A 25592-nucleotide genomic window follows, 5' to 3' on the forward strand; every position below is an offset into this window, starting at 1 on the left:
AGATAACCAATCAGGGGAGAACTGACTCAATAACAAGGTTAAGGTGTACCTAAGTCAAATTAAATCCCTCCCAAACAGAGGAGACTTTGTTTTGAGTGCTTTGTTCAAGGGTGACATGACTGACTCTAGCTGCCAACAATAAGTGGAAATATTGTCCCGTTCCCTCTCTTTTTGGAATATATAATTTTTTTGTATTTTTATTTAAGCTGGAAAAAGAATAAAAGAATGCTATAGTACAGTGGAAATAACGAGTGTCAGTGAAACAGATGATCTAGTTCCTGGGATTGGAATGTTCCTATGCTCAACGCAGGGTGGTGAATTGGTCAAAGACACTTAAAGGTGTGTTCCTTCCATGGATCAAGGTGTGTCAAGTTGCAAAAGGCAAGGGCATGCAAGTTTGATTTTGCAGTAGTCATGGTCAAAAGTTGGCTTAAACATGAGTCCAAGTGAATCCGGCTTAAGGCCAAAAGGGTACAAATGGTCAAAATGAAATGCAGTAGTACAACTCAACACAAAGGAGCCTCTAGGGTATAAGGCTAGAACAAAGCAAAGAAACAAAGAGGAATGAGTCTTCATCGCATAAGTCATGGCGGGACTACAGAGGACTCCCGAGCCTACTCAGATCGAAGCAGCATGGGCAACAAATGTAAGTGAGGTGCTAACTACGATGCCCATGAAAAGGATGGCTCTACCATTGTGTCATGATTAAAAAATCGGTGAGTGAAAGTGGTTTACGTACCATAACACGATGGGATCGACCCTATGGCAAGTGTATTGACAAATGGAGGCTAGTGTGCATAATGCAACGGAAAAATGGCTTCCCTAACCTATATGCCAGTGAGAAAATGATACTTGCCATGACGGGTCAGTAGTCATGGAACCGACTTGAAACTATCGAAAAACATCCAAAATGTCCTGAAATCAAACCATTCTCGACATTCCAAGCTCCCAAGTTAAAAGTTACATGAGACCAAACAAAATCAAGTTTTGAAAAAGTTTTTCATTTTCAAAGCTTATAAATAGTTTTTTGGACTCACCATTTTCACCATTTGAGTTTGAGAGCAGAGGAGTGGAGCAAAAGGAGAAAACGTTTTCCATATGCCAAATTCAACCATTTAGATCCTTCCAAAATCACCAAGTAACCTTTATACTTGTCTTGCATTCAATTGTAACTAGTTTTAGAATTTTTAATTTAATTTTTACTGTTGAATTTTTTGTCAAAAATTTCACCGCGGTGTGTACGTGGGTTGGACATATGAAACCCGCGTACATGCAGGCCCTACACGCGACTGTGTGTAAATGGACCCGCATATACGCCGTGAACATTTCAAACAAAAAAAACTAACAATCTAAAATCATGTTTTCTTTAGGATGCCAGTCACTTGGCAAGAAAGAGAGCATACCTCAATGGATGATGAGGTTATGAACGATCCCAATGCTTCGAATGCCTTACGGGGATGTGGTTTGCTAAAATTCTTCAAAATGCCAAATATGAAGGCAAACACACGCCTGCTTGAGATGCTCATTCACTACTGGAGCATCGACGATGATTCATTTATGATTGACCAGATGCCACTCAAGATAGAAGTGGAAGACATTTATTTCATCACATGCCTTTCCTAAAGGGGAGAGGTAGTACATTCCAGGGGTAGGACATGAGGCAGTCTCTTGATCGAGAACTACATACATATATATTGCTTGGGACATCTAGAGAAGATTGGAAGTCAAATTCCAATCAAACATGTGGAGATTCTATTGTTGAGGATAATCTTGTTCACTATAGCTAGAGTGAACGGATCAGCTTCTCTACACCAGGCATCATGGCCAGCCATGAGCTTGGTGGTAGATTGTCTCACCACCATATTTGACTGGTGTACTCCTCTTTTGGCCAGCCTGAAAAGCTAGCTTACTTCCATCAAGAGAGGGCAGACCAAAAACTTTGGATATGGGACTATTTTGTGTTCTTTCTTTTTTGAGAGGGTCCCTGCACTTCGACCTAGAGTACCAGTTTCAATCAGCACCCCACGAGATCCACGAATGGGCAGGTGGGCTGACTTGATGAAACGTCTAGGAGGTGGCGTTGTCCCACGGACTACATTTGACGATGTCTTCTTCTCCTGGTGGGAGAAGTAGATCATCATCGTAAATGACCACCCTTATGCTGGGTTGGATTTCCAAGGAGATCCCGATCTAGTATTACCACCGACCGCAGCATGGGGTGACATTGGTAAGTGTTTTTTGATTTTATGATTTTTTTATGATTTTTTCGAATTAATGAATTTTGAAAAAATATTTTTGAGAGGATTCAAATGATTAATATGATGATCATGTTCTAGATATTGGGCCGGTATGACTAGATGACTTCCCACAGCACAGACGTCGCGGCCGAGGGGCCGAAGAGGCAGCTGCAGACACAGAGCGACTGCTACACACAGTTCAACGGCACTTGGTGAGACTCACTCATGGAGTACCGATGGTGGCCATAGAGGATCTTCCTATAGATATGCAACGTCATGTGGTTGGCATGCCACGTGACTGGGTTCGCACTCTTAGGCGTGTGGGCAATGCAATAGTTGCCTACTTAGCCGCTCGTCCTAAGCCAGGGCATTAGATGTACTGGACATGATTATGGGCATTTGAGTCCCAATTTTATATATTGTTTTGGACACACTTATGTACACTCGAGATGTTTTATATATATATATATATATATATATATATATATATATATATATATATATATATAGATATAGATATATACATATACAGTTGACTTTTTGATGTTTACGTTTATTGTGATGAATGATTGATGTGCCAGTCTAATGCTTGATTAGCAATAGAATCAGCTAACCAATTATGAGATCTTGGAATGTGCAAATAATTAATGTAAGTAAATGATCTTTGCAACAACCTCACCCTTAAACACTGGCGATATAAACATGGATCCCTTACCCAAGAAATGTTATTCAATTGTGACACTATCAATTGTGAATCAAGATAGACTACCAATGAATTGATTTCATAAGAAATGGCTTCGGATAGTAAATTAATGATGGCACTATAATCAGCCATATTATTTGAAGCGGGACTAATGCATACTCCCCTTGACACCATCAATTGACCAGTTGTATAGTAGAGTACCCAAGCTGCAGAAGCGAGGTTCTGAGTGTGCCGACTTGCACCATCGACGAATCCAAAATAGACCAAGTCATCCATCAACACCTACCACAGCAGACCAAAAAGTGTCGATATCAAAAACTCTCGATGAGATATGTACAAATATACAAAATGTACAAAGAATCCATTGCCTAGTTACTACTTACAGGACCTTTAACAAGCAAATGAACACAGCAAGATTGCGGAATTTTGAACAGGAATTTTATTATATGGATGCAGATATTACATAAGAAAATCTCCTTACAGAGATTGACTGTCTACGCATTCACCGGACTCTATACCGTTCTCAAGGAACAAGTATTACCGGAAGCTCCTGGCAATAGACAGGCTCTGCCTCAGAGATTACAGAAAAACTCTCAGACTTTCCTAATGGTTCAGCCACTTTAGGTTCTCACCAGTGCCGAGCACACTAATGCGCAGGCTTCCAAACCAGACTCTAAGACTTACAAAACTCTTCGTGATGCAAGCAGATCAGACATAAATGTCCGCAGATGCAGAGCAGGAAAAGTCTATGACTCTAAACTCTCTCGACCCGAATGAATCTTACTTCGCAGCTAGCTCTTATTTATAAGCTGGAAGGGAACAAACATTCATGAGTGCGCTATGTACAGACTGATGACTCAAAAACACAGGTACTCAGACAGATCTGAGTAGATCGCCGAAAGCAAGATTCGGGCATAGGACAATATCGTCCTATGTTATCTCGTCCCTACTCTTTATCAGAGAGCCCAAGGCATGTGGGGACCGAATCTTAGTACCAACAAACTATTTACACAGAGGAAATTCATGAGTGAACCCTCGAAAGACTAGAATGACATAAAAGATGAGATTTGCAAATCTCAAAAGATGTACAAGGTGGAGATTCCAGAGCGAGGGAATCCACGAAAGCTCGTCCAGCACCATAGTCGGCTGAAAAGACATCAATCAAAGGTATAGTAATCAATCTGTGGGTCAGTATAGTACTGGTAATTCCATCTTTCAATTAAGTAGTTGGAATAATATTGTACCCATACTTCTTTTTCAGTTTCCCAAGTTGAATTATCATGAGGATCGGGAAGATCTAATTCATTTAGATTCAGGAAAGGATTGAGTTCAGGATCAGCTTGTTGATGAAAATCTTCGTAACCGGTACTTGGGTTTATTCTTCTGCACTTGTAATGATTCATTACGAACCATCTCACATGGCCACATCTTCTGACACCATTCAGGAAATCTGTACTGCTGATATTTACCAAATCTCTTATTGATTTATCCAGCACTAAAACCATCATCGTGCTATTAGGACTGAAGTTTGGTATTTTCATCATGCCCATGGAGTATGGTTTTATAAGTAATGGGGATAAGCCATATTTCTCCCACCAATCCATGAACCATTCAGGTACAGGATCATCTTCTTCCATGTCTTCTACTGGAGTGTCTTCAAATAAAAATGAAAACTGCAAAGAATAAAACATATTAGTGGAATAATTCTGCATATTCATTGCTGTATAAAAAGCTTCTTGCTGCCTTTCTGAATCATAATTGCCTCTGTGAAGATGATTGTCAAATCTTCTGAATGTTATATGACAACTGGTGATTCTGTTATCATCTTCATGATCTCTTTCAATCACATAAGCAATGCTTCCAATTTGCCTTAAATAATCTAAAGCTTCAAGAGCTTCGTCATTTGCTTCATCTTGATGAGGATCTGTCCAAAGAAAATCAATCCCTGTTCTGTACCTGACTTCTTTTATTGGCCGCCAATCTTCATCATGATCTAGAAGGAGTGTGTCTAGATTATATGAAATCCATCCAGAAGAGGTTTCAATTTCCACAGTATTTTCATGTCTTCTGATGAAATTACATTGCAGACTCATTATTGAATGTTCAGATAAAAATTCTCTACTTAACCTATCTGCAAAGCTGTTCTTGTCTCCTTTGACAAATTCAATTTCAAAACTATATTGGCTGAGGTGCATGATCCATCTTACCATAGCAGCATCTTCAAAATCACATCTATGAATTGCATATTTTAAAGCTTGACAATCTGTTTTGATGGTGAATTTGGTGTAGATAACAAAATCTCTGAATTTTTCTATCCCTAAACAGACTGCTCTAAGTTCTTTCTTCAGACTTGACCAATTCAGCTAGTTTTTAGCCCATAATCCTGATGCATATTGGCAAATTTCAATCTCCTTTTTGCCGCTAGGATTCTTTTGGCATAGAACTGCTCCCCATCCTTCATAGCTTGCATCTGTCATAATGATTTTCTCCCATTCTTCTCTGATAGGGGAGAGTGGCTGAATGTTTCTGACTTTTTCTTTTATTGCCTTGACTGCTTGTGTGCAATCAGTATTCCATGGAATTGGATCCTTTTGAAGCCTTTTGTTCAATAATTTTCTTTCTTGTGCACAATGCTTCAGAAATTTAGAAATGTAATTCAAACTTCCCAAAAACCTTTGGAGTTGAGTTTTGTCCTTAATTTCATCAGGGAAGTGATCAACAAAATTTAAACTTCTTTGGATTACAGTATAGGATCCGTACTGTATATTGTAACCCAAAAAGTCTATCATTGGCCGGAATAATTTCATCTTGGATTTTGATAATACTATACCCATTTCTTTGACCCTGCGGAGAAAGATTTTCAAATGCTTGACATGGTCAGCAATATTATCAGAATGAATTAATAGATCATCAATATATTTTTTCAGGAATTCTTCCATTCATTCAAAGGTTTCATCCATTATTCTCTGAAAATCTGAAGGAGCATTGATCAAACCAAATGGCATGATATTCCACTCGTAATGTCCCCCAGGTACAGAGAATGCAGTCTTCCATTTGTCTTCTTCCTTGATCCCTACTTGCCAAAAACCAGATTTGAGATCAAATTTAGAGAATATCTTGGATCTTAATATTTGGGCGAGTATGGAGGATGGTTTTGGCAAAGGATATGCATCATAATCCAGAATATTGTTCAGAGGTTTATAATTTACAACCAACCTTGGTTTTCCTCTGGCTACTTCAGCATGTTTATTAACATAAAATGCAAAACATGCTATGGGGCTCTTACTCTTTCTGATAAGCCCTTTCTTCAAAAGATCTTTAATTTCTTCTCTGCAGAGTTTCATCTGTTCTTCATTCATTGCTACTGCTTTAGACCTTCTTAATTTTCCGCTGAAGTCTTTTTTGAGAGGAAGTTCTACTTCTTGTTTCTTAATATGCCAAAAGGCATTTGGATCATCTGAACAACATTCTTTGAACTGGGAAGTGAGTTTTGCTATTTCAGAAGCATACTTTCCATTATCCAAATGTTCTTCTGTTTTCAATACTTCCCTTTTCACTTCCATTTTTGCCAAAAGATTTTCCATTCTTTCAACTCTCTTAATCCTCATTGGAGAATTAGAATTTATGAATGGGAAAAAGACTTCCTTATTATCAAAATTAATAAAATATCCATACCTCTGAGTTCTTGCATCAAATTTTGCTCCATGCATGCTAAAATTCTGAAAAAATGGAGTCCCGAGGTACATTGCACAATCCAATCCTAGAACAAAAGGACAAATTAGATGAACTCCAATTTTTTCTGTAAGCAGAACATCTATTTCTGCTTCATGCTTTGTAGGGATGTCACCGCTTGCAGTGATTACCCTTGGACATGTGGTTGGTCTTCTATGATGCATACCAACCACTGTATCACTTACAATATTTAATCTTGAACCAGTATCCATAAGTACTTTCCAAAACTCATACTGGTGTCCAATCTTTATCTTCATCTTAACACAATACATGACATCTCTATTCATGCTATTGCATCCAAAATCTGTTCTTGCTACCTCTTCTTCTTCTTCTTCTTCTTCTTCTTCTTTATTCTGCTGTTGAACTGGTCCTTTATGATAGGTCCAGTTCTCTGTCTTTCCTGAGATTGGATCTTGGGATGAAGAAGCAAAAGGAGCTTGTGCATTTAACATCTTTAGGCTTAACTCATTGTGCTTTTCAACACACAACCTTCTATTCTCTTTGATTGTCTTTCTTAATTCCTTTATTGCCTGATGTACTGCAGGTAAAGTCTGTGGCAAGTCTTCTCCAAAATCTTCATTCTTAAATTGTCTGGTTAAGGCTTCAACAGAGAAAAGAGTAGCAGGAGGCACATACCCTTTATTTGGAGAGTTCTTTGGAGTAGAGGATGATTTCTTCAAATGTTCTGTCAGTAAAGATCTGTACATTTCTTTCATTTGTGGATCTGTAGCAGCCATCATTTGTGAAAAAATATTCTTACTAATTTCATCATAATCAGTCTTCATCATCCTGACTGCATTGCATGTACAAATATCAGGATCATCATAATCACAGTATTTACATTTTGTACAATGGGGATCATTACAGAAATCTTCATCAGATGACTCTTCTGAATCAACAAAATTAAATTCATTTTCAGATCCTGAATCAGAAGATACCAATTCATCACAGCTACTAGGAAGATCAAATGAGTTTATCTTTCCTTTCTTATTTCTATACTGGACTTTCTTTTTAGAAGAGTCTTTCTTTTTATTTGGACAATTTGGCGCTGTGTGACCTTTTTTGTTACAATTGTAACAAATTATTTCTCTTTCTTTAGAAAACATTTTTGTATGCTTGTAAGGTTTTTCTTTGTAATGTTTTCTTTTTGGTTTATCTTGGGAGATCTGGGAATTCTTCTTGAAATGTCTTTTTCTCCTCTTATGCCCCTCAGAATTGCCAGCTTTACCAAGATGCCATTGTTTGCAAAGCTGCTGGTATCCATGTGGTTTTTTAGGATTTGTGGCAGCCCTGGCAATCTTCATTTGTGAACATAATTCAACAATGATTGCTTTTACTGCTTGTCTGATTATTCCAAATTTATAATCCCCAATCTTTCCTGGCAGTTTATTAACAATAGCTGAAGAGACCCATTGGGGAAGAGATGCAACAAAAATTTCCTTCCATTTTGGCTCAAGAATTAAATCAGGAGTCAATGTATGCAATCTGTGAAGGAATTCATTAAAGTATTCATCAAAATGTTGCATATTATGCAACTTCATGGCCAGCAAAGTAATGGTTGTAATATCATTGGTTATCTGAGGAAAACCAATAAAATTGACTGTGATAGCATAAAGGAGCTTTCCTATCATATTATTTACAGGCAAACTAGTGACAGGATCTATGTGAGTAGATCCATCTCCATTTTCAACAACTGCTTGTTCCCATCCTGCAAGGAGATGGGGATCTTTTACTGTCTCAGCTTTTAGCCAAGAATCCAATGTTCCTTCAAATCTGCCGATTATTCTCCTTGTAGCATTGATAGGTCCTATGTCATCTGCAAGGTAAGTCCTATAGCATACAAGCATGGAATGTAAAACAGACATAATTTCAGCCTCTATGCAATTATCAATATTCCATGAGTAAGTAGCATTTGCAGACCAATCTTTATGGTACTCAGATTTCATAAGATCTCTTCTATCAGGAGCAGGATTCCAAGTAGTTTCCCATCTTGACCTGGATGATGTAGCATTGACTTGATTTTCATTATCAGGTTGGTCCTGTTCTTGATCTGTCAAAGATAAGTTATTGATGCAGGTTTCAAGCTCTTCAATCTGTGGTTCTGCTTCTATCTTGTGAAGAGTCATATCACCAAAGGATGTTTCTGTTTTATGAAAACTGGTATCAAAACTTTCTTCTTCTTCTTCAGTCATAAGACTAGAAGACTCTGGTTTGCTGGATTCACTAGTCTCTTTAGAATGTTTTATGACAAGATGTGGACTAAAGAAACTGGGATTTGCAAACAGAGAATATGGATGAGAAGAAGTGGGTGGTGGAAAGGTTATAGAGTTAGGTGTTCTAAAACTCATTTAATAATGAAGGGACCGTACCACATAGGTTTAAACTTGCCTACCCCAAGGTGTCCTTATCTTGGTCATAGACCAAGACAAGGTGTTGTTGGGAAAAGTATCTACTCAGAATGCCCCTATCCCACTCTAAGGTGTGACAGTGCCTTAGCAACAAACAAGGAAAACTACTTTCGTATTCTTCTTTATAAAATGTAAATGAAGAGGAAGGATGAACTAACCTGTGTCTTGCACTAGTTTGTTGATCCAATCGCTCTCCTCTTTGACAGCTTCCAGCTACCTGCTCCCTTACTTGCCCAGCTTCACCAAGTTCCTGCAAGATCACAGAAGAGGAAAACTACACAAAGGTATAGACTTACATTCATAACTAGCTTAGGATCAGATTTAAGCTAAACATGCAAATATAACAAAACATCATTGATACACAAGCATGTAGGAGAAACTCAAATAGTTTTATTTATATAACAAGAAGATCCAAGAGGAGATACAACCAAGTGAGTCCCGATCCCGCATCTACCTCCCAGCAAAGTAATCCATTCCTCACCTCCAACAAAGCATAAATCACCCAATGCACTGATCTCAATCTCAAAACCAACAGCAATTCTCTGCAAAGTACAAAATTCCAGCCTCTAGATCTCTGGGATGAGGGATCCATATATATATGTAAGCAGAGAGGATGAGTCAACTTATGTTTTGACTTGTGGCTTCTCTCTATCAGTTCTTGCTTCCACTTGGAGACTGAGAGCCTCTTACTCATCCTTGGTCGAACTCAGTGAGGCAAGTGTCATTGAGGAAGATTCTGGAAGCTTCCATTGTCTGTCCACCCCGCGGAATGACACTGCCATTTGGCATTTCCCGCTCAGCGCACCCTGGTAGTGCATTTAGGTGCGTTGCAATGCACCTAGCTAGTGTACTGGGGTGCTATGCAACGCAGGTAGCTAGTGGAGCATCTGAAATGATCTTGATTTGACTGTTTCTGAGCAGTTTCTGGTGGAGAACTTCTGGGAGAAGCTGTAATTGGTTGACCTTGTTCCTTTAGGGGCAGGAAAAACACTTTTAGGGACTTTGGATCCCTTGGATTATGGACATTTCATGCTTAGAGCTGTAAGGCACAAAAATGTCTATAACAGTTTCCCCCTAAAGTATGAGGCCGTTCATCGGGTGAAATGCTTTATTAGGAGGATCCAAAGTTCATTCAATGCTGGGAGGAGACCCGTAATAAGATACAATACAATACATTATTTTTCATACTTGTTTTCATGATCTAGCTGAGGCAGGCATTCCCATGCTCAGCTTTATAAATTCATTTTTATGTACATAGGACAGACAATCATCTGATGGTAGACTGATGATTTTGATGAAGTCATCATCCTTTTGGTAGGATGATTATCTGTGTTGCAATGCTGTACATGTCAATGTCTTTATTTTTCCTGAATATATATCGCAGCCCGGATGGATGAAACTAGATCCGGGGTCTTCAATCTCGTCCGATATTTACTCGAAGTACAAGTCGATCCATGTGAAAAATGTTTTGAAGTCGAACATGGAAAGACATCGCTTGATTACCAGTCAATGATGTAAACTGTTAACAAGCGCGAGAGGAATCACCGATAAGGATGATGACCCTCAAGGTACTACAGTACAATTCATGTGGTGTGAATAAAGGACTTGGCGTCGAACACCATGCAAAATCTTTCGGTCGAAGGTCATTGATGTATACCTGTCGCCGGAAGTGAGAAACTTGCCATTGAGGCATGCAAGCTTCAAAGTACTGAATGGGGTGTTCCTAGATCAACTTCTTGGATAATGAGCTGATGTCGACAAGAAGCGATCCATCAAAGGAGGGCCTTGATGAATCCCACATCGATGACATGAAACGGAGCAAATGATTTTGATGGAGGTGAAAACAATCTGATGATATATGATTCAGGGTGGCGGTCATGAAAGAATGAAGTATAATGTATGGTAGCGGATGGGACACGGGTGACTTCTCTAGATGACTTCTCTTGAACATGTCGGTGACACTTATGTGATGGATCGGTAGCATTTACCCCAAATGTGGATGGTATGGCGAGACCATGGTGATGTGACCGGCGAATGAAACAACCCAACCCGACTGAGGCATGGAGTGGAAGTGTCATGTTCAAGAGCGACTTGCTACCAATAAAGATTCTTTGAGTTTCTTCCCAATTTTTCCCCAGTCATTGCTGACCAGTACCTCTTTATTTTTGTCAAGCTTGAGGAGGATAACATATGCTTGTTCTATAATTTGCCCTTCAGGCAAACCCATCGCTATGTTTTAACGAGCCTAGCGATAGTGAAACTCGTTCTCGTCTAAAGACAAGTTTGTCACTATTAATGTTTTTAACGAGTTTAACGACAAAGATAACTTGGTCCTTTTTATTTTTAGAGAGTCTGAAAAGGTACGTAAAGTTAACTCCGGAATTCCTTTTTCGTCATCTAATCCCTTAAGTCTGAAAAATTATAAAACAATACAGAAGGGATGAATTTTCGAAAGTTTTAACGAGCCGAACAACACAAGCGCTCGATCTTTTTGTGCAATAATCCCTCAGGTCCAAAAAGATTAAAATCTAGAGGAGGGATAGCACTTCCAGTCGCTTTAGTGAGCTGGAAGGCCAAAACTCGGCAATCTTTTCATATTTTACGAGTCAGATGAAAAGAGCTTAAAGAAGACTCGTCTTTTGAGGAACGAGTGATAAAATGGGTAGCAGCTGATTCCAGGTAAGGGTTGGAATTTTCCAAGCACGACAGTGTCACAAGGATGGCTAGTGAAATCACTCTTCACATCTGTTCCTCAAAATGGGTAAACAATCAAATGGAGGTGAATGATCGGCCAATGGAAAAGTGGAGGTGACGGTGCAAACACGACCAAGGCTTTAATGGCTGATAATGCTACATTCACGGTGGTTATTTACCAGAGGATAGTTCATTTTTTAACGAGCTTAAACGCGGATTGAAACACTTGCTCGGTCTTATGCTTATTTTTTAACGAGCATGAACTATGTGCTAAAACTGCTCGACAATCCAGTCATATGATAAGAATGTCTCATATAAAATGGCAACATTTAGATTTTTGCCCCACATCCTCTCTTTATACAAGTTAGGAAACGACTAATCCAAAAAACAGATAAATAACCGCTCTTTGCTTGCACTCCAAAAGGTTTGCATGCCCCCAAGTATAAAATACGATTTTGAGGTTACCCCTCAATTTGCAGACAAAACATTTGTTCTATCAGGAAAGGCCTACCTCTTTCAGGCTACCAAAGATTGTCTCATTCGCGTAGCAAACAAAACACTTCTTCAGCGATGTCTACCAAGATAAACAAAGGTGAGTGACAACGAGCGCCACACACATAACTTTGACAAGAGAATATTTTTCTAGAATAACCCCTCTTCCAATCACGGACGGGGTATAGACTAGTCATATTCTCCCGCGGAAACCTACCCTATACCCGAAGTTTTCCTGCCGAAGCAGACCAGGACGCATGCCCCTTGGGTTCCAGTCATATCCCTCTGAATTACTCGCGCTCATCGGGAGGACGGACCGTGGGTTGAGACATTTGTTGCGTGAAGAGACCATTTAGGGATGGTATATGACTATTTGCGATGCGTGATCCAGGAAATGAAAGATGGTCCACGAGCTTGACCACTCTTCCTTCGTGCGGAAAACACATTACTCTAAAGAGTGAGGAGACGATGGCTCCCATGCAATAAATATAGTCTCGTCCAAGGAGTAGGTTATAATCCAAGGGTCCTTGAATGACCATTACATTCATTTGAACTGTCTTCCCTTTCAATGTTATGGGCACTTTGGGGAGGATCCCTAAAGGTCGACTGGTTCCTTTATCAAAGCCTGTCAGATTTCTCATTTCAGGCAAAAGCGATGGCGAACCAAGCGCTTTCCAAGCAGTAGAGGAAAGGATACTCACACCCTCATCTATGATGGTACCAGCCATGACCATTTTATATATTTGGACGATAATTCTGAATGGTATGCTTGCTGGTAAACGGGGTCTGCCTAGTTGATTCCAGTCGAAGGAGACAACTAGGTTGCTTGGAGGTGGGACCGAGTAGATGGCCGGGTACGGCTCTGACGAACTTCCTTCCTACAGTAAAGGAATGGGTAGGTTGCCCCCGTGTTCGTCGGAGTCTGTGTTGATGAAGAGAATTTGGACGGTGTCATCTTTGTTCTCTTCAGTGATTGTGTCATTCGAAGATAAAACCTCTGAAGGCAAGACCGGGTCGACTGCCGCCTCGATCTTTTGACTTTCGTCGGGTATGGATTCAGCTAGTTCATCTTCAATGACAGGCGCTTCAGCTGACCACTTGAGCGGGCCAGCTGGATTCTCATCTAACGAAGGACTCGACAAGAGTTTTTTATATCCAGGAAGAAGTCGTAACGGTGAAACCAGACGATCATCCAAAACTCTTTTAGCTTCGTCTAAGAAGGGACAACGGTGGATGGCATGATCGCCTTCGCACAGTTTACAGGGAGATCTAGCTCTCCCTTTTTGTCCTCGGGCTTCACTTTCGCTAGTTGTGCTTTCAACATGGCAATCAGAGGTTGACGACACCGGATTGTGCAAACAGGGAGACCAGTCCCTTAGTATCCGAGGGATGCAAGGACAATCTCTGTGAAAGTGGTCTCCCTTGCAAATGACACAAGGCGATTTAGGCCTGGTCGGTGCAGTGTGTGGATTTTCGTTAGACGACACTCGTTTGCCTCCATTCGCTTTTGGCTCCTTCTTCTTCTTCTCTTTCTTCTTCTTTTCCTTCTTCTCCTTAGGAACTTGACTTTTGGCTTTGACAGCCCCATCAAGCGAAGAGGAAGGAGGAGAGGAAGAATTAGAGGATGTAGAAGGTTGGTGGGTAACTCTGGACTGGTCTAACTGCTGATTCGATTGTTCAGGAATAGTGGTGTTCTGAACGACATTGGTTGAGAAGAGCCAGACTAGCAAGCCAATTGTCAGTCCTGGAAGTGACAATGTGGCCATATGGGGTGCACCAACATCTCCCCAAGAGGAGAAGGGACTAGGATTTCCACCAAGGGGAATTCCTTGGTTGGTAGACTCCATTTTCTCAACCTAAGATCAACGTAGGAAAAGGGTATGAATATTCCGTTTAAAATAAATTTTACGATGCTTGGACACAACTTGTTTTTTCAATTTTAAAGAGTCGAGAAAAAACAAAAGATGACTCTAGTCTCCTTCGATTTTTAATGAGCCTGAAGTGACAAGTGCTCAGATGGACCTTTTCTGTTAAGGAGTCTGAAAAGGAACGAAAGGGACTGCTCTGGAGATCTAGGTAGAGGGTGTGCCAAACCAATCACAAAACTGTAGAATACGTTTTACGGTACGGCAGTCAATCTTCCCGAATGCTGTGTTCGGTGCATTGCGATCAGTAGGGCGGCCGACACGGCTTCCTATGGATAAAAGGTTTTAAGCCTATAGGGGTCTCCCAATATATACTCGACGGTACGTGGGAGAACAATCCGTACTGGCACTTATCGTCTCACAGTGGAGGAATCACCCAACCATCAGTGAGGACAACAGTTACCAGGCTTTACGACACCGGAACACGTCTCTAGCCTAGACCTCTATGTTGTGCATTAAGTTCCAAAGCGTTGTTAGATTCATTCAATTTATTTTAAGTTGATCTTTCTTAGAAGTTTGCCTTTTTGGATCACCACGAGATGTAGATGTAATTCCTAAATGCAATCTAAAGATGATAAGCAAGCTTTTATCTCTTTTCAACAATGAAAATCCTAGCTACAAGGGGAAAACAAAGACACAATCTTTTCTCAAAGAGCAAAGAGCACACTGTAGATGCACTTTTCCTAAATCAAGCCATACAAACTATCAATATGCAAATGCACATATGCATGTATTTGTTTTCACTTTCTTAATATTGATGCCTAAAAAGAAAGTTGATGTACAAATTTGAATTTGCTTTCAAGTGAAAAACACAAACAAGCTTCTTTTTCGAAACCAAAAAGGTAGAGAAGATTCTGACACTTTATGATTTTGAAATAAACACTCGTTTCGACACTAGAAAGAGACAAATTCAAACCAAAGGCAAAAGTAAAAAGTATAATCAACTGTCAACAGCAAACAAACTTTCTCCTAAGATCAAAATCGACACTTACGACAGATCTAAATCCAAGGATGACAGTATGACTATTCTACTTTTCAATGGAAAACTGTAAATGATGTAACAAACACACAAAGAACATCTACAGTATTTTTGTACAAAGGAGGTGGAATTAAGGCAAAGAAAAGGGGTTTTCAGACATGTACAGACACTGATAACAGGCTGCAAAAATCAGAGATAAAACTGAACAAAATGAAGCAAAGAACCTCAGCTGCACAGGGCAAGGGCTGATCAGCGCACCTGTTGCACAGAGAAACTGAATTGCAGCGCAGGTAGCCCTCTCAGGACCTGCATTGAAATGTAGAACCTCTTCACAGAGCCTGCGCTGGGGCAGAAACGAGACTTTTATCCGGGTTCTGGGTCACGGTTTGCAGTTTAATATATGGATTTTGGCCGAGTAAAAGCAATCAGTAAGGTACAATCAGAGGGATGATTTAAAGGAGGACTAAGAACTATCACAAAGGGAAATTATAGCATTTGTGGATCAGTTGTTCAAATCATAAACAAACCCAGTGGGTGGATTGAAGTAGCAGCTACTTTGCATTTGATAATGGCAAATGCAGTTCGATTGCTACTTCTGTGTTTATGAAACAAACAACAAGAGAAACACAAATAAACTAACTAGACACGATCCCCAGCGGAGTCACCATTTTGTTGTTGGGAAAAGTATCTACTCAGAACGCCCCTATCCCACTCTAAGGTGTGACAGTGCCTTAGCAACAAACAAGGAAAACTACTTTCGTATTCTTCTTTATGAAATGTAAATGAAGAGGAAGGATGAACTAACCTGTGTCTTGCGCTAGTTTGTTGATCCAATCGCTCTCCTCTTTGACAGCTTCCAGCTATCTGCTCCCTTACTTGCCCAGCTTCACCAAGTTCCTGCAAGATCACAGAAGAGGAAAACTACACAAAGGTATAGATTTACATTCATAACTAGCTTAGGATCAGATTTAAGCTAAACATGCAAATATAACAAAACATCATTGATACACAAGCATGTAGGAGAAACTCAAATAGTTTTATTGATATAAAAAGAAGATCCAAGAGGAGATACAACCAAGTGAGTGCCAATCTCGCATCTACCTCCTAGCAAAGGAATCCCTTCCTCACCTCCAACAAAGCATAAATCACCCAATGCACTGATCTCAATCTCAAAACCAACAACAATTCTCTGCAAAGTACAAAATTCCAGCCTCTGGATCTCTGGGATGAGGGATCCATATATAGATGTAAGCAGAGAGGATGAGTCAGCTTATGTTTTGACTTGTGGCTTCTCTCTGTCAGTTCTTGCTTCCACTTGGAGACTGAGAGCCTCTTACTCATCCTTGGTCGAACTCAGTGAGGCAAGTGTCATTGAGGAAGATTCTAGAAGCGCACCTGTTGCACAGAGAAACTGAATTGCAGCACAGGTAGCCCTCTCGGGACCTACGTTGAAATGCAGAACCTCTTCACAGAGCCTGCGCTGGGGCAGAAACGAGACTTCTATCCGGGTTCTGGGTCACGGTTTGCAGTTTAATCTATGGTTTTTGGCCGAGTAAAATCAATCAGTAAGGTACAATCAGAGGGATGATTTAAAGGAGGACTAAGAACTATCACAAAGGGCAATTAGAGCATTTGTAGATCAGTTGTTCAAATCATAAACAAACCCAGTGGGTGGATTGAAGTAGCAGCTACTTTGCATTTGATAATGGCAAATGCAGTTCGATTGCTACTTCTGTGTTTATGAAACAAACAACAAGAGAAACACAAATAAACTAACTAGACACGATCCCCAGCGGAGTTTCCATTTTGTTGTTGGGAAAAGTATCTACTCAGAATGCCCCTATCCCACTCTAAGGTGTGACAGTGCCTTAGCAACAAACAAGGAAAACTACTTTCGTATTCTTCTTTATGAAATGTAAATGAAGAGGAAGGATGAACTAACCTGTGTCTTGCGCTAGTTTGTTGATCCAATCGCTCTCCTCTTTGACAGCTTCCAGCTACCTGCTCCCTTACTTGCCCAGCTTCACCAAGTTCCTGCAAGATCACAGAAGAGGAAAACTACACAAAGGTATAGATTTACATTCATAACTAGCTTAGGATCATATTTAAGCTAAACATGCAAATATAACAAAACATCATTGATACACAAGCATGTAGGAGAAACTCAAACATTTTTATTGATATAACAAGAAGATCCAAGAGGAGATACAACCAAGTGAGTCCCGATCCCGCATCTACCTCCCAGCAAAGGAATCCCTTCCTCACCTCCAACAAAGCATAAATCACCCAATGCACTGATCTCAATCTCAAAACCAACAGCAATTCTCTGCAAAGTACAAAATTCCAGCCTCTGGATCTCTGGGATGAGGGATCCATATATAGATGTAAGCAGAGAGGATGAGTCAGCTTATGTTTTGACTTGTGGCTTCTCTCTGTCAGTTCTTGCTTCCACTTGGAGACTGAGAGCCTCTTACTCATCCTTGGTCGAACTTAGTGAGGCAAGTGTCATTGAGGAAGATTCTGGAAGCGCACCTGTTGCACAGAGAAACTGAATTGCAGCGCAGGTAGCCCTCTTGGGACCTACGTTGAAATGCAGAACCTCTTCACAGAGCCTGCGCTGGGGCAGAAACGAGACTTCGATCCGGGTTCTGGGTCACGGTTTGCAGTTTAATCTATGGATTTTGGCCGAGTAAAAGCAATCAGTAAGGTACAATCAGAGGAATGATTTAAAGGAGGACTAAGAACTATCACAAAGGGCAATTAGAGAATTTGTGGATCAGCTGTTCAAATCATAAACAAACCCAGTGGGTGGATTGAAGTAGCAGCTACTTTTCATTTGATAATGGAAAATGCAGTTCGATTGCTACTTCTGTGTTTATGAAACAAACAACAAGAGAAACACAATTAAACTAACTAGACATGATCCCTAGCGGAGTTTCCATTTTGTTGTTGGGAAAAGTATCTACTCAGAACGCCCCTATCCCACTCTAAGGTGTGACAGTGCCTTAGCAACAAACAAGGAAAACTACTTTCGTATTCTTCTTTATGAAATGTAAATGAAGAGGAAGGATGAACTAACCTGTGTCTTGCGCTAGTTTGTTGATCCAATCGCTCTCCTCTTTGACAGCTTCCAGCTACCTGCTCCCTTACTTGCCCAGCTTCACCAAGTTCCTGCAAGATCACAGAAGAGGAAAACTACACAAAGATATAGATTTACATTCATAACTAGCTTAGGATCAGATTTAAGCTAAACATGCAAATATAACAAAACATCATTGATACACAAGCATGTAGGAGAAACTCAAATAGTTTTATTGATATAACAAGAAGATCCAAGAGGAGATACAACCAAGTGAGTCCCGATCCCACATCTACCTCCCAGCAAAGGAATCCCTTCCTCACCTCCAACAAAGCATAAATCACCCAATGCACTGATCTCAATCTCAAAACCAACAGCAATTCTCTGCAAAGTACAAAATTCCAGCCTCTGGATCTCTGGGATGAGGGATCCATATATAGATGTAAGCAGAGAGGATGAGTCAGCTTATGTTTTGACTTGTGGCTTCTCTCTGTCAGTTCTTTCTTCCACTTGGAGACTGAGAGCCTCTTACTCATCCTTGGTCGAACTCAGTGAGGCAAGTGTCATTGAGGAAGATTCTGGAATCTTCCATTGTCTGTCCACCTCGCGGAATGACACTGCCATTTGGAATTTCCCGCTCAGCGCACCCTGGTAGTGCATTTAGGTGCGTTGCAACGCACCTAGCTAGTGTACTGGGGTGCTATGCAACGCAGGTAGCTAGTGGAGCATCTGAAATGATCCTGATTTGACTGTTTTTGAGCAGTTTCTGGTGGAGAACTTCTGGGAGAAGCTGTAATTGGTTGACCTTGTTCCTTTAGGGGCAGGAACAACACTTTTAGGGACTTTGCATCCCTTGGATTATGGACATTTCATGCTTAGAGCTGTAAGGCACAAAAATGTCTATAACACAAGGTCACCTTCAGAAAAGACTTGAGGATGGATAGCTTTATCATACTACGTTTTAACCCTTTTCTTATGAGCCTCATTTATTGTGGCGGCATCTCGACGCTACTCTTCGAGATGTTCCAAATGAAGGAGGTGCTCTTCGAGACTAGAAGTCTCTGGAAGGAGCTCAACAGCTAACTTAAGAGATGGAATTTCACATTTAATAGGAAAGATAGATTCCATCCCATAAACTAACTGAAAAGGTGTAAACCAGTAGCAGTCTTTACGGAGGTTCGGTATGCCCAAAGAGCTGGATACAAAATAAGATGCCAATTGGACCGATTTTTGTCGATTGTCCTTTAAAGGATCGTCTTCAGAGTTTTGTTGACTGCCTCGACCTGTCCATTGGCCTGAGGATAATGAGGACACGAATGTTCCTGCCAGAAACCCAATTTAAGAGCTAATTCAGGCATTAATTGATTCTGGAAATGACTGCCATGGTCAGTGACAATCTCTCTCGAGATACCGAATCTTGAGATAATCTGATTAAAAAGGAACAATCCTGCCGTTTCACTATCATTTTTATAAGTGGGCATGGCCTCGGCCCACTTCATAAAGTAGTCTACAGTCACGATAATGTACTTGTGATTCGTCGCTGAAGGCAGATTACAAGTTGTAAAATCAATACCCCACTTAGTAAAAGGACCGACAGTGACAACAAGAAAAAGAGGAGCTGGATGTGCGCGCATCTTCCAAGTATAAATTTGACAGGGGTGACAGCGTTTGACTGCTTCAACACATTCTTTGAAGAGCGAAGGCCAAAAATAGTGGCACGCAAGATACACTGAGCTATAGCAAGCCCTGATAGATGACCACCACAAGCTCCACTGTGGTAGTCATTGAGCACTGACTCTGCTTCCTCTAAGGTTAAACAGCACCGAAGGATTGAATCAACCCCTCGACGATATAATGTATCACCAATGATAACATAATTTTTAGCCAGGTGATGTAATTTTCGACGTTCATCCTTAGAGAAAGTAGAGGGAAACTTCAAAGTCTGGAGATAGACAATGATATCTCCATACCAAGGGTCAAGTGAAGAGATGAGGAATAAATGTTCGTCGGGAAAACTTTCCTCATAAATAGTATCCTCTCCACAAGGCAGCTCGGAAATTAGCTCGGCAAAAACCATGGATTTCTTAGACTTGGCGGACAAGAACTTGAGATCAAATTCTTGTAGAATGACTATCCATCGATTATATTTGCCCCCAATCACTTGCCTACTGAGGACAAACTGAAATGGATTGACCGCTGCTAAGACAAAATTTTTGCGTAGCAAGATATAATGACGGAGCTGCTGGACAGCATGGACAGCTGCCAAAGCCAACTTCTCAACCGGAGAATAGCAAAGTTCAGGACCTATCAAGCCTCGGCTCAAATAATAAATCACATGCTCTGTGAGAGAATTGTCTTCCTGAACGAGAACCATACCTATGGTTGATTCAACTGTAGCGAGATATAAAAGGAAGTCCCTACCATAATCCGGTGAACTCAAAAGCGGGGCAGAGACTAATGCCTTTTTCAAGGCGCCAAATGGCCGCTGGGTAAAGTCATCCCACACAAATGGAACTCCTTTACGTAGCAAACGCATAAATCCTTTAGTGATCTCGGCATAGTTTGCTATAATCCTTCTTAAGAAAATAGCTTTCCCTTGAAGACTTTGAAGTTCGAATTGAGGACGGGGGAGGAAACTAAATTATTGCCTCAACCTTGAAGGGATCAACCCGAATCCCTTCATTTGACACGATGAACCCTAATAGCCGACTAGATGTAACCATGAAAATTCACTTATTGGGATTCAACAGGATCTTATAAAAATGACATCGCTCAAAAGCCAATCGAAGATGACTAGGATGATCAGTTCTCTTTCGAGAACGAGTAGCTAGATCATCCAAGTATGCTTCGATTATATGTTTAATGTTGTGGAAACCATATGACATGGCCCGCTAGAAAGTAGCTTCAGCATTTTTAAGACCAAAAGGCATATTTATGTATGCGAAGGTACCCCAAGGACATATAAAAGCTATCTTATGTTGATCTTTAGGACGGATAGAGATTTGATTATAACCGGAGAAACCGTCCATGAAGGAGAAAATTTCAATGCCTGAACACACATCAATAATCTGATCCATAAATGGTGTGGGGTAATTATATTTTGGACAAGCTTTATTTAGGTCCCTAAATTCAATTCATACTCAGATTGTTCCTTGCTTTTTATCCACAGGGACTAGATTGGAAATCCAATCGGCAAGAGGAACAGGGTATATGAAACCTGCCTTAAGCAGCTTCTCTACTTCAGCTTTAATGGCTACTTCTTTCCTAGGATTAACTGGTCGAAGCCTTTGATGAACCGGCTTGGCGTTTTCATACATCTTGATCTCATGTTGTACTATGGATGGATCAATGCCAGGCATTTCTTCATAAGACTAAGTGAATACATCTTGAAATTCTTTAAACAAGTTGGTGTAAATTTGAATTTCCTCAGGGGAACACTCGTCTCCGATGAATAGATTCTCGATCACACTAAGGTTCTTAGAGATGTTTATAGATATTGTTTTTGAAATCAATGAAATATTACCTTCCACACGAAAGTGTGCTGGAGCGAAAGGATTTGATACCGTACAAACATCACTAGTAAAGAGCTCGGAGAACCTAGATTCTACTTCTTGCAATGGAGGAAGAAAATATGAACGATGGTGTAAGTCTTCCCAAGGTCGATCTACACCCATCATTTCTTCTAGGATTTCTTCTTTAGAAGGTAAAATTGTATCTAAGCAGTCCAAGGCGAAGGTAGAATCAAGGGCCCAGGCCAGGGCCACATCACCATCTAGCTCCTCCTCAGAAAAAGGAGTAGAGTGGTCGTTTGCAGAGTTAACGATAGACTGCTATCTAAGCTCAGTTGCAGACATAGGGAATGCCATTCCATTAACTTTTCCTTCAACTAATGTGGTCATAGGTGAAGGCAAGGTCCAAGGGTCTAAAAAATAATGAGTTTGGAAGAACTCTTTTTGAGGATACTCCTTAGATGATGAAACGACATTGATTCTAGTGATAGGAGAGGGAAGATCAAAGGTACCCATCAATGAAAAATACATCCCAACTCCTAGATTCTCACTAGGCGGACGAGGGTTATCTACTAAAGGAACAATAGAGTTAGAATTTGCTTGAGGATCGACTGGACAATAATCCAATTGATCAACCTTAAAGATTTTCCCTTCATGAGGAAAGCAAATGACACGAAACAGAGTCGAAACAACGGTGTCCATTTCATATACCCAGTTCCTTCCTAAGAGGAGATTGTAGTCTAGGTTAGCATCAATGACTTCTACTTCAATATTAACGACCTTCGCCCAAACACATGTGGGAAGGGCTAGGATAATCCCATGTGGCCTGTGAGAATGTCCATCAAATGCAGTCAGGAGGGTAGGTGAAGGAACAGCCAAAGGAAATCCTATAGCCTTCTAGCATGAAATCGACATGATGCATGTGGAAGCTCCTTCATCAATAATGGTACAAAAAAATTTAATTTTCCAGTATGTAGACTTTATTTAGAAAGCCATATGATGAGGGAGTCACTTTTTGACATTTAACATGTCGAAAGTGAGCACTAAAGAGTTAGTTGGATCAATTGCCCCAATCACCGAAAGTAAAGCACTTCGTTGAGCTAGACACAACTGGAGAACCTCTAAAGTGGACATGGCGCATGGACTCTGAGCTAGATCCTCAACAATGGAGTAATTCTGGGTGGCCCTAGCATTATGATTAATAGTCGCACATTTAGCGAAACCTTTCGGTATCCATGGTATAGTCTCGATAGGGGGTCGCTCAATATGAAGGTCGGTATTTCCGAGAGCAGTTTTGTCCTTGGAAGTTTTGGCTTCACCATAATCATGTGACCGAGTGGCCACATCGACATTAGAACCAATCATGAAAGCATTTGATGATTTTTCCCCTTCCTGGTTGCCCCCTGCGAAGGTACCAGGGTTTGAACTCACGGTAGCAAGAAGTTGCTGCCCTTGGGGAAAAGGTTTGGTTAACACAGCTTGAGAGCTAGAAGTCCCTTGCTGCCCTAAAAAGCGTTGAGCGTCTTGAATCTTGGGGTAGAGATGAGTTAAATGGCCTCCACTGCATAACTTGCATGGAAGCTTAACTTTCTTTTTAGACTCATTTCTACCACCACCAGCATTATTACCGGATTTATTTGCATCAGCCTTCTCATCTTGACTCTTTTTCTTACCTTGTCCTTTCTTCTTCCCATTGGAATTTTGATTCTCTTTGGGGTTGGCAGATTGGACAGCATTAACTGAAGAGTGTTGAGAAGACGAAGGGTTAGATGATGTGACCTGGTTGTTAGAAGCAGTTTGTAAAGACAACTGCTACAGTTGGCTCAACAGGTTCACCGCATTTGTGTCTACCAACCCAACGATACCATCTGCGTGGGGACCTAGCTTCAAATTGGCTATATTAACCTTAGTCTTGGGAGCATCAGGCAAGATTTTTTGTAGAATCCGAGACTGAGAATAAATCAACTCTAATTGTTGGGCCCTAAAAATAGCTTGCTCCTCAGAATAAACTCCAGATAAGGAGACATCCTTAGATATTTCAGGTTGTAAAGATTTCAAAAACCATTCGAGACGGTATTCCGGAGGAATCTCGGCTTTAATGAGCCTCTTTCTCTGTCTCCATTCCTGAATGTGATCAAAAATGTGAATTTCCATATCCTGATGGAAATTGGCCAGAAGTTCAGTTCCAGCATCATAATGGACGGGCAACTAGAAATGATTTAAGAAAATATTAGCTAAGTTGGTGAAAGATGTAAAGCTTCCCCCTGGAAACTCTATATACCACTTGGCCGCATTACCAGTCAAGGTGTGTTGAAAACGTCTCAACCTAATCGAGTCATCAATAAGGAAGTTTGATGAGCACCACAGATGGAATGTGGTTACGTGGTCACCCGGGTCTTCACCACCCTTTCCCTCGAACTTTGGAATGTCCAAAGGGAGTTTGGATGGGACCGGAGGCCAGGCCGGATTGTATTTGATTGGGTCATTTGTTAATCTCATGAGATCTGGCAAATTCAATGTTGCCAGAAAAGGAAGCCTATGAGGACCTTGGGGATTCCACCCAGACTGGGTAGAGTTCCCAAAGTTCTGAAAAGATTGGCCTGGATTTTGGAAGGCACCAGGCTTCGCGAAGTAACCCCTAGAACCAGCTCAACCAAAAGGCAGACCTTGTGATCCAACAAAAATCAGAGTTTGACCAACTCTAGTGAAAAACCTCCATAACCGGTGAAGCTCCCTCCTAATGGATTATAAGGAGTCGATAACGCCTGATAAGGATTCCAAGCAGAAGCTAAGGGAGGAATACTTCGAAATGAATTAACTGTGGAGTACAGCCTATTCCCTTGTTGGCCGAAAAACGGATTCCCAGTCCCCATGCCACTAACCACAGGGTTAGTCCAACCTTGAAAGGGATTACTGCTTTGTCCTATGGCGAAAAAAGGCATAGATCCTATTGTCGGGTGGAATGTGGTATATGACCACTCCCAAAAGGAAAACCCTGAAATGAAGCTGATCCACCCATCATGGATGTGGAGGCACTAAATGGAACTGATGGAATACCCTGTGAATGGGTGCCAAATGGGAAGAATCCAGTACTAAAAGCATTGGCTTGGGCATTTCCACTCGTAGAAGGAATGGAGGTAGACCCAACTAAAGATGTGCTAGCAAAAGACCCAAAAAAAGATGCAGAAGGGATGGAGATAGTTCCTCCCCCTTGTATAGATGTTGGAGTCTACATAGTTGTAGCACTTGAGGTAGAATCCATGCTTCCAGTAGTAGCCATCGATGGTAAGTGCATAGTATGACCTGGACTTGACGGTCTATGCATCGAAGACCCAACGTATTGTAATACTTCTAGATAGCTAGAAGGTAAGGGAGAATTTGGAGCCACTAACAACTCTTGAAATTCTTCTACTTCTATGTTATCTTCCGATTGAAAGAGAACTCGAGAAAGAACTGGAGTGTTCCTCTCTTGTTCCGCAGAAGTACCAGGCCTGTTTGGAACACTAATGTCCCTGTGAGAAGGATCAATCCCCGATGCGTCAGCTGCCACGGGATGAAATCCACCAGTAGTATTACCTTTGCACCTTCTAGTATAAGGCTCTAAACTTGATGGTGAAATACCACGAAGTCTTCAAGACCGTCTAGGTGATCGATCAGCCACTTTGAATTTTTATTAAGTTCTAGCTAAAGAATCAAGAAAAAATGAAAGCTAGGCCAACTAGAGCACAGAGAACACACTAAAAATCCCCTAAAAGATATCATCCAGTTAAACAACTTTTGAGTATTTCCACTTCGGGTGATGAGGACCGGACACCAAAATACAAGAAAGTGAAG

At 40.8% G+C, this 25592-nt stretch overlaps 1 pseudogene; it reads left to right on the plus strand.

Annotated features, from left to right (window-relative positions):
• LOC149243417 (sucrose synthase 4-like) overlaps nucleotides 1-3564 on the plus strand; it is a 122328-nt pseudogene extending 118764 nt beyond the window's left edge.
• The last annotated feature ends 22028 nt before the right edge of the window (nucleotides 3565-25592 follow it).

This window comes from Pinus tabuliformis, chromosome 8 (genome assembly GCF_031772625.1).
Source record: "Pinus tabuliformis cultivar Carrire ecotype Pingquan chromosome 8, CPIR1, whole genome shotgun sequence".
Lineage (NCBI taxonomy): Eukaryota > Viridiplantae > Streptophyta > Pinopsida > Pinales > Pinaceae > Pinus > Pinus tabuliformis.